Source organism: Camellia sinensis, chromosome 10 (assembly GCF_055761805.1).
Source record: "Camellia sinensis isolate YWXY chromosome 10, ASM5576180v1, whole genome shotgun sequence".
NCBI classification, from domain to species: domain Eukaryota; kingdom Viridiplantae; phylum Streptophyta; class Magnoliopsida; order Ericales; family Theaceae; genus Camellia; species Camellia sinensis.
In genome coordinates this window covers 82,733,754-82,741,983 of record NC_138970.1, presented here as the reverse complement: position 1 = coordinate 82,741,983, position 8,230 = coordinate 82,733,754, and the positions used below count along the sequence as shown (strand labels likewise).

Genomic DNA, 8,230 nt, shown 5'->3' with positions numbered 1-8,230 from the left:
TATTATTTGTCTAAAAGGACAACTATTAGTTCAAAACCTTACCAATGTGTCTATCTGTTTCACTGTTATCTATTTGTACATGTATCATATATCTATCGTGCTATTTGTTCAAATGTCTAACTATCGATTCAAATGTGTACACATGTCACCTATCTAACCAACTATATGTTCAAATATATATACATGTCACCTATCTATTTAATGTTTACCTATTTGTCCACCTTACTGGCACTAGCTGCTGTCATCGGCCACCAGTTGTCGGCAACTTTTTTAACGTCTTTTTCGATGCCAATGACTTTTTTGACAACTTTCAATACGTGTCCTTATTACTAAAAAAGATTAAACCTTGAACTAAATAACATATGAACCATAAGAATGAACTTTTCACCAACGAATCCAAAGTATTTTGACTTTAATAAAAAGTGTTTTTTTTTTTTATCCAAGAACATTAGTTAACAAGGTCTTAAGATTTGGGCAAAACATGTTGAGCCCCACATATTTGGCATAAGTTTTAATTCATACAACACTCTACTCTCTTTTTATTAATAATTTGTTAAATCATATAGATGAAAAGATGATATTGTTATCTATGTAATTTAATTTCAATCAATTTAATCTTACTAAAAGAAAATTTAATATAATTATTCCAAAATTATAAATCTGATGTAATTTTTCCTAAATCTCAAAACAATGGTCAAATCTAATTTACTCAAAAATTAAATTTTAATGAGGAAAATCATACACATCTCTTATAATTGGACTTGTGGCACTTAATTTGTAAGCAACCATCAAGTTTTTTTTCAATTGAATACATCACTAAAGGGGACCACCCCCACCCAAATATATGCAGAATCTTATTAACAAGTGTCCTTAAGACAGATATAAAAAATAAAATATTTATAAAATACAATATTTTTTACTTACTTCAATATATTTTTATTAAAATTAAAATATTTTTATATATTTTCAAGATATTTTTTTATATATTTCTTAACATTAAATAATAATAGAAGGTAATTGTTAGCATTTACCATATATATTTGTGTATGAGCATGCTTGCTTGTCCTTTCCTTCTTTTATTTATTTATTTTTTTTTGGTTCTTGCATTGATAAAGACGAGAGAGCATTGATTAAAGAAGCATGGATGGCCGAGAAGTACCACCATCCCCACCCACCCACCCTCTTTTTACTCATTTTGTTTCTGTATTTCCCCATTACTTGAGTCAATAGAGACTCTGAAAAGCTTTCACAACTACCAACCAAACCCACACATTTTTTACAGCATCTAGATATGCTAAATTTGTCAGCTTTCGTTTGGAGCACAGATGCTCCCTTGCACTCCCTCTTTGCAGAGTCTTCGGCCTCACTTTTAGGTTTAATTTTAATAATTTGGACTGTTTATATTTTGAGATTTATTTAATATATTATACCTGTAAAAAATTAAGTTGATCGGATATCATAAAGTATATGTTCGGAAAAATCGAACTAAAAACTATTTTTTTAAAGAATTTAATAAACAATTTTCCGAACACATGTTTTCTGATATCCGATCAATTTGATTTTTTACAGGTATGATATAGTAAATAAATCTTAAAATATGAACGGTTCGAATTATCAAAATTGAGCCTAAAAGTGGGCTCGAAGGCCCTGCAAGGAGAAGATCCCAATTCTTTGGTTTCAGTTTAGCTTTTTTTTAAATAGTTTAATTACATAAATTTGGATTATTGAGGTGAAATTCCAAATGGGCTCGCAATAGTATCTGATGTGCAAAGAACACAAGTGTCACACTGCATCCCATCCCATCAAACATATGTCATTAAAGATACTGTTCTATTTAAATTGTTCTATGTAATTTTTTGTAACTAATTCTGTAATTATTTTTGTATGATAACTGTTATTACTTCATCAACCATCAAAGCAAGAGGCACAAATAAGTAAGTTGTATATCCACTAGGCCAAGGAAAGCATCATATGCCACTGGCCTTATAGTTTAAGTGATATTTACAAAAATGTGGTACTTTTGAATCTTCTTATTTATAAAATAAAAATTTATTACTGTGACATATATATTTTTAAGAAATTATTGTCGCATTATTCTAAGTTCTTTGTATAAATTATCTTTTGTGATACTTATTGAAGGATATTATAATAATTTGCTTTTAAGTAATTGATTTTATTTTATTTTATTACTTTATTTAGTGTTCCCGTGATATATTAACTCAAAAGTCAACCATTAGGTTAACTACTTATTATTGAGGCTATCAAGAGAATCGCGACAAACAACTATAATAAAAGTACACATTTTTTTGAAAAATCATTGAGACATTATGGATAATATAAAGTGTATCGATTTGACAAAAATATTCTTCGTGGAATAAAGTTACAACTGTCTTTTTGTATATATATATTTCATAATCGTCTTTTTTTATTTCAGTAATAGATAATGTATTAAAGTCAAAAGGTCGTTAATCACATGATGTGACGACGATCATCTGACACTTATATAAATCTTAGGGACCAATGAGTGCTTTCACATGTTTATTAGTGAAGTCCCCAAAAAAAATGTTAAGAACTAAAAGATACTTCCTTTTTTTGGTGTTAATAAATTTATAATATGGAAAATAAGAATCTACATGTCAACATTATTAGAAATGAAGAAGGTATACCAGCCCAAAATGTTTAAATTGTCTAAATTCTTATAAACAAGGCTAGCCTTTGTTGAGTACTACTAACAACCATTTGGGTCAAAACAGGCTTAAATGGAACAAAATAGGAAATTTGGATACGTCTAAATACACACTTCAAAGTTTTCTCCCATTGAAAAATATATGCTCGCATAGAGGCCTATGCAACTTCTGCTGCTTACAATTTTTTTTTTTTCTTTTAATTTTGAAAATCTATATTTGGTGCAATTTCTATTTATGAGACCAAAGTAACTTATATAAACTTTTTCTTGAAACGAAAGAAAATAGAAACATTTAAGCTGTGTTTGATTCATGAATTTAGTCAAAAATATAATAAGAGAGAAAAAAAGTGAGTGATTTTGAATGAAATATAACTACATTTCACATACTTTTTCCTTTTCCTTTTTCAATTCCTATCCAAATCTATAAACCAAACACAACTGTAACTTCTATTTTTTATTATCAAATTTTCAGTAACAAAAAGCTACACCAAACAGTCCAAGAATTTTCTGAAAAGAAATTTGAAGTGTGTTTAGTAGCACTCTTTAACTCCTCAGTTCAGTAAAAAGAGATATGAAGTTAAAACTATCCTAGCCCTTGTCTAACAGAACTCACAGTCAGATACACACCATTCTTAGTAGGTTCAATAACATAGACCTGTAATAACAATTTCATTCAAACCTTGCTTATCAAACTTTGTTTAACTACTTTCCAGCATCTTTTCTAATCTCCATTTGCTTACCATGAAAATGAACAAAAAAACTAAATCACTGGTGATTTTGAGATGGAGGCATCAACTGAAACTATGCTAAGCCCGGTTCCAAGGAGAAGAGGAACTGAGAGCTTTACCCGTATGGATCTTGTCCTACAGTCTCAAAAAACAAAATAAACAAATAGTAAGAATCACCCATAAATATTATTTACATTGATAGCAGACATTAGATCTTCCCTCTATTGAATCAATTTTTATCGGATGATAATGGACAACAGATAAGAGCCACAATTTTTTAGAAGAACCACAAAACTGGTATTTTGAATGTGACAACCTATCAAAAGGCTATTATACATATATGCAGTGTACAAACTACTAGCATCAATCACAAAATTCTTTGCGCACGCGATTCTTATGGCAGCCACAATCCTCATTTGGAGCAAAGACTTTTTTTTTGGCGGGGGGGGGGGGGGGGGGGGGGCGGTCTGCACATCACACATCACAGCAAATGCATGCCATATCATCAAGACAAATTTAGCAACTGCCAATGACCTGGTTAATAATCATATGGTAATATCCTCCATGTAACAATTTTACAGTATTCTGCCCACACTTCCTTATACTTCTCTGCGCAGCGAGCTTCATCTCTTCTTTCTCTCCATATTAACAAAATAAGAAGATAAATTGGATAGAATAGAAGTATGGAACTGGGGAACTGCAAAGACACATGGATTCTCATACTAACTATTTTTATACTATATCAATGTACAATACAGTATAATTGGGAACTTACCTTATCCCAGATGGTAAACTGAAGGATAAAGCCACTAGCAAATCCGCAAGGTAATTACAATGCATTGCAATTCCCCTAGAGTGAGAGAGGAGTCAGATGAGATGAAGCATCTTGAACATTGAAGATAAGTACAAATTGACATCTTTAATGATTCATCTGATTGATCATGGAAACAGGACCAACACATCGGAAGAGATAGCTAGTTCAACAGTCAATGGGGCTGTTTGGTGCAACTTACGAAGTTGTTCATAAGGTTTTTTTTTTTTCTTTTTGTGGAAACTCATGTTCAAAGTATTTGATACAGCTTTTGCTTATAGTTTATGAGGCATAAATAGTTTAAATATAAACTAGTAGAGGTCCTTCATTGGGAAGCGGAGGGAGGTGCTTTTAGCTTCTGATTTTTTATTATCAGCGTTAAGCTTACTAGAACCTGCACCAAACAAGCCTAATATAAACTAGTAGTGCAATGCAGATACCATCCCTCACAACCTCATAAATAATGTGATCCATTAAATCCACTTGGGACACCATCGAGTTAGACCAACCCCGCCCACCATACACCAGGATAACAAGTCACTGTAAAACCATAATATCAGTTGACATGAGATGATGGTTTAGGAACACCAATACCATGATGCCCTCAATAGTTAGAAACAGAACAGAAAAATAAAACTGCCCTCGCCCATCCCAGCAATAGTTAGAAACAGAACAGAAAAATAAAACTGCAAATTGTCAATATAACAGTTTAGATTGTAGTTGACCATTAGCGCCTCATTCATCTAGAAAGGAAGAGAAAAGGTAATCTTCCCCATATTGATTTAATGTCTCTACATCTGGCACCACTTTGAATGAATAATATCCCTATTTGTTAGAGCATCTCCAATGGGAGAACCATTTTGAGCTATTTACACATTTTACCTAATCTCATCCCAACTTCAATAGGCTAGGCAAAGGATGATCCATATTGCCTCACGCCATTCACGGTGGCTAGATATACAGTCTTTGAGGGCTAGGAAAAACATACATAAGCCTTGAAGTTTGTAACCCTCGCCACAATCTCCATTACAATCTGCAACCTGGTATGAAACTCTCACTCTCTCCCTTCCTCTTTCTTCAAATCACTCTTTCTATATATGTGTATATATGACTGCCTAACTCAACTGATTTACAACCAAAAAAAAAATGCTAATTGCACAATGGGAAAAAAATGCAAAGAAATTAGATAAAAAATGAAACAGCATCATTCAATATTTTTGTTTCCTGGAAAACAACATCCAATCAATTCAATAAAAAATAAAAATGCATTTTGTTTCGTACCATATAATCATATATGTACAAGTGAAGCCTAGAGACCCCAAAATCAAATAAACGCAAAAATAATCTTATAAAATTAGGGGGGGAAACAAGAGCATCAAAAATTATCTTTCTAAAAGAAAACAACACTAAAGCATATCAACAAACATTTTGTCGGCATTCCAGAGGCCACCATGACAACACTATCTACCAAGAAATTAAGAAAGTGGGAATAGTCAATTACCGAAACAAAATCCACATGAAAATTTATAGGTAGAAACGATTTGGGTTATTGCAAGAATAGAGCATACATATACATAGAGAGAGAGATCAAGAGTGTGATTTGAGGAGAGAGGAAGGGAGAGAAAGTGAAAGTTTCATACTTTGTTGCACAACATTGTGGCGGGGCCTATATATAGAAAGAGTGATTTGAAGATAGAGGAAGGACGAGAGAGTGAGAGTTTTGTACCTGGTTGCAGATGATTGTGGCAGGGGTTATAAATATGCCATGTTCTTACTATATCCCAAGTGATTATTCACTGTAAAACCCACTTTCTTTGATTTCTTGGTGAAGAAAAAGTGTTGTGGTGGCCTCTGGAATGCTAAGAAGATGTTTGATATGTGTAGAGGGTCCAAAATGAACAATAATAATAATACTACTTAGAGAGGCAAAGCTATGTTAATGGATCAATAATTTGGGAAGGTTGGAGAGTAAATAGCCGGGTGAGGGTGAAGCAAGTGATTCGGGGCAAGAATGTGGAAAAATTATACAATATTCCCGGAGTACCACGTGACTATACTCTTTGATTATGCCCCCTCATGTTCCTCAATCACTCAACACAAATAATCAACACTCCACCTGCTCCACCAATCATACTACCCTGAAGCACCACGTGGCCATATTCCAAACTACCGAATAATCACCCAAGAATGAGGCAGTGCAAATGGGAAGCATATCCTTCCAATTCCCAAGAAGCTCTCTCTTGACCTTGGAAAATGGGTCATATTTATAGGCTTTTCTTTGGTATCAGAATATACCAAGTGGCCAAACAGTGCAGCAACACGTGTTGCAGGATATTCTGTTATGAACCAATAGGCGTTGGTAGACGTGTGTCCCTTGACATGTACTATATGTTTGGCACAAAACCTCAACAAGTGCCACTGTACTATTTGTTTGGCACGAGCCTCAACATATACCTTTTTTGTACAAATCTCAGCAGGTGTCGTTGTTGCGGCACCGGCCTTTTCAATTCAGTTTCCTAAGACATGCATTCTCAAGGCTTATGACTTGCTATTAGCCATACTTGTGTCTACCTCAGTGACTCCTCCACCCTTAGCTACCTAACCATATACTTCCCAGCTTCCCAGGACGTGGGCCACAGTAAGGGTTACGCCTCATACCAAGCCCAAGGAGGCTTCCATGACCCTACATGTGCGGCCAAAGCAGGTTCATGACCTAGGTAAATGGAAAGGGAGTCCCTTGCTTTCAGGCTACCTTGTTCCCATCTTCGCGAGGTCGCCGCAATATACTAGCATCTCAGGGGCCTGCGATTAGCTCCAACCAATAAGCGTTGGGGTTTGCTATCAAAGCTGAGCTAATAATGATTTGGGGCTTGCTATCAGCGCTAAGCATTAGTTTTTGTTTGCAAAAGGGAGGCCTCCCTCAAAGGCTGCTACACCTTGGGAAGTCTTGCATCAAAATATGGTTGCGAAGGTTGTAGTCACCTCGGCTACTCTTCCCTCGACAAGTGTACTTCAAGTACTATCTCAAAGGCGGTGCTGCAATGTGAGATGGCGGCGTGGAGGTAGATCATCTCAACTACTAAACCGCAACAGGTAGTGCCTCAGCGGGTTCCCTTTGGTATTTTGTTGTCGAATGGTCTATTTGAATCCAGCGAGTCGGACCTAGTTCGGCTTTATGGTTGGGCCACTTCCCTTGGGTTTTGACCCTTGTTCATTTAATGAAACTTATTTGCCTAAAAAAGGCAAATCTCATGATTAGGTTAACCATTTAAATTCTACCCCTCTACAATATGTTTTACTATTGTTTTCCTTTATAAAGCTTTTTGAGGCTCTTGTTTCTTCTCCTAATTTTATAAGGTTATTTTTGTGTTTATTTGATTTGGGGGTTTATAGGCTTTCCTTGTACATATATGATTATATGGTAAAAAACAAAATTGAATTGATTGAATGTTGTTTCCCAGGAAATAAAAATATTGAATGTTGCTATTCATTTTTTTATCTAAATTCTTTGCATTTTTTTTTTTTCATTTGTGCAATTAGCATTTTTTTAAAAAAATAAGTAAAGTTAGTTTGTATGAGCAGCTAAAAAATTTGTTGGAGTAGTGGTTAAGCAAAATACAAGAGTGTACCTTTTTGTATACTTTTGTAGGCAAAATGGTGTTGGAGTTACTCTTACCAAGTCCACCATAAAGTAGTAAAATTTTATATTTGTACAAACTACAAATGTAAAGACAAACACAAACTCCCAAGTGTTTGAAAGCACATTTGCCAGTATACAACAATGAAGGTGGCCCACTTCTAGCTCTCAGAGAACAGCCTGTCTCCATGAATTACTGGTTTAATTATCAGGTTATGTCTAGCCATGTCAGATAGAATCCTTACCTAATTATTTCAATGACCAACTTATAAGATGTCAAGATAGCTTGTTTGCCTTCAGATTTTAAACATTAGGGAGAAATCACCTTTTGCGTGACGATCAGAGTTGGTGTTTTTCTACTAAATTGA

At 34.3% G+C, this 8,230-nt stretch overlaps 1 long non-coding RNA gene across 1 annotated transcript; it reads right to left on the bottom strand.

Moving 5' to 3' along the window:
• Positions 1-3,875: 3,875 nt before the first annotated feature.
• LOC145801194 (uncharacterized) lies at positions 3,876-4,318 on the bottom strand. Its single transcript, XR_014342273.1, has 2 exons — positions 4,190-4,318; positions 3,876-4,111 (listed from the first exon to the last, which is right to left on the bottom strand). It is a non-coding gene; the product is annotated as an uncharacterized LOC145801194 (long non-coding RNA).
• Between the last annotated feature and the right edge of the window lie 3,912 nt (positions 4,319-8,230).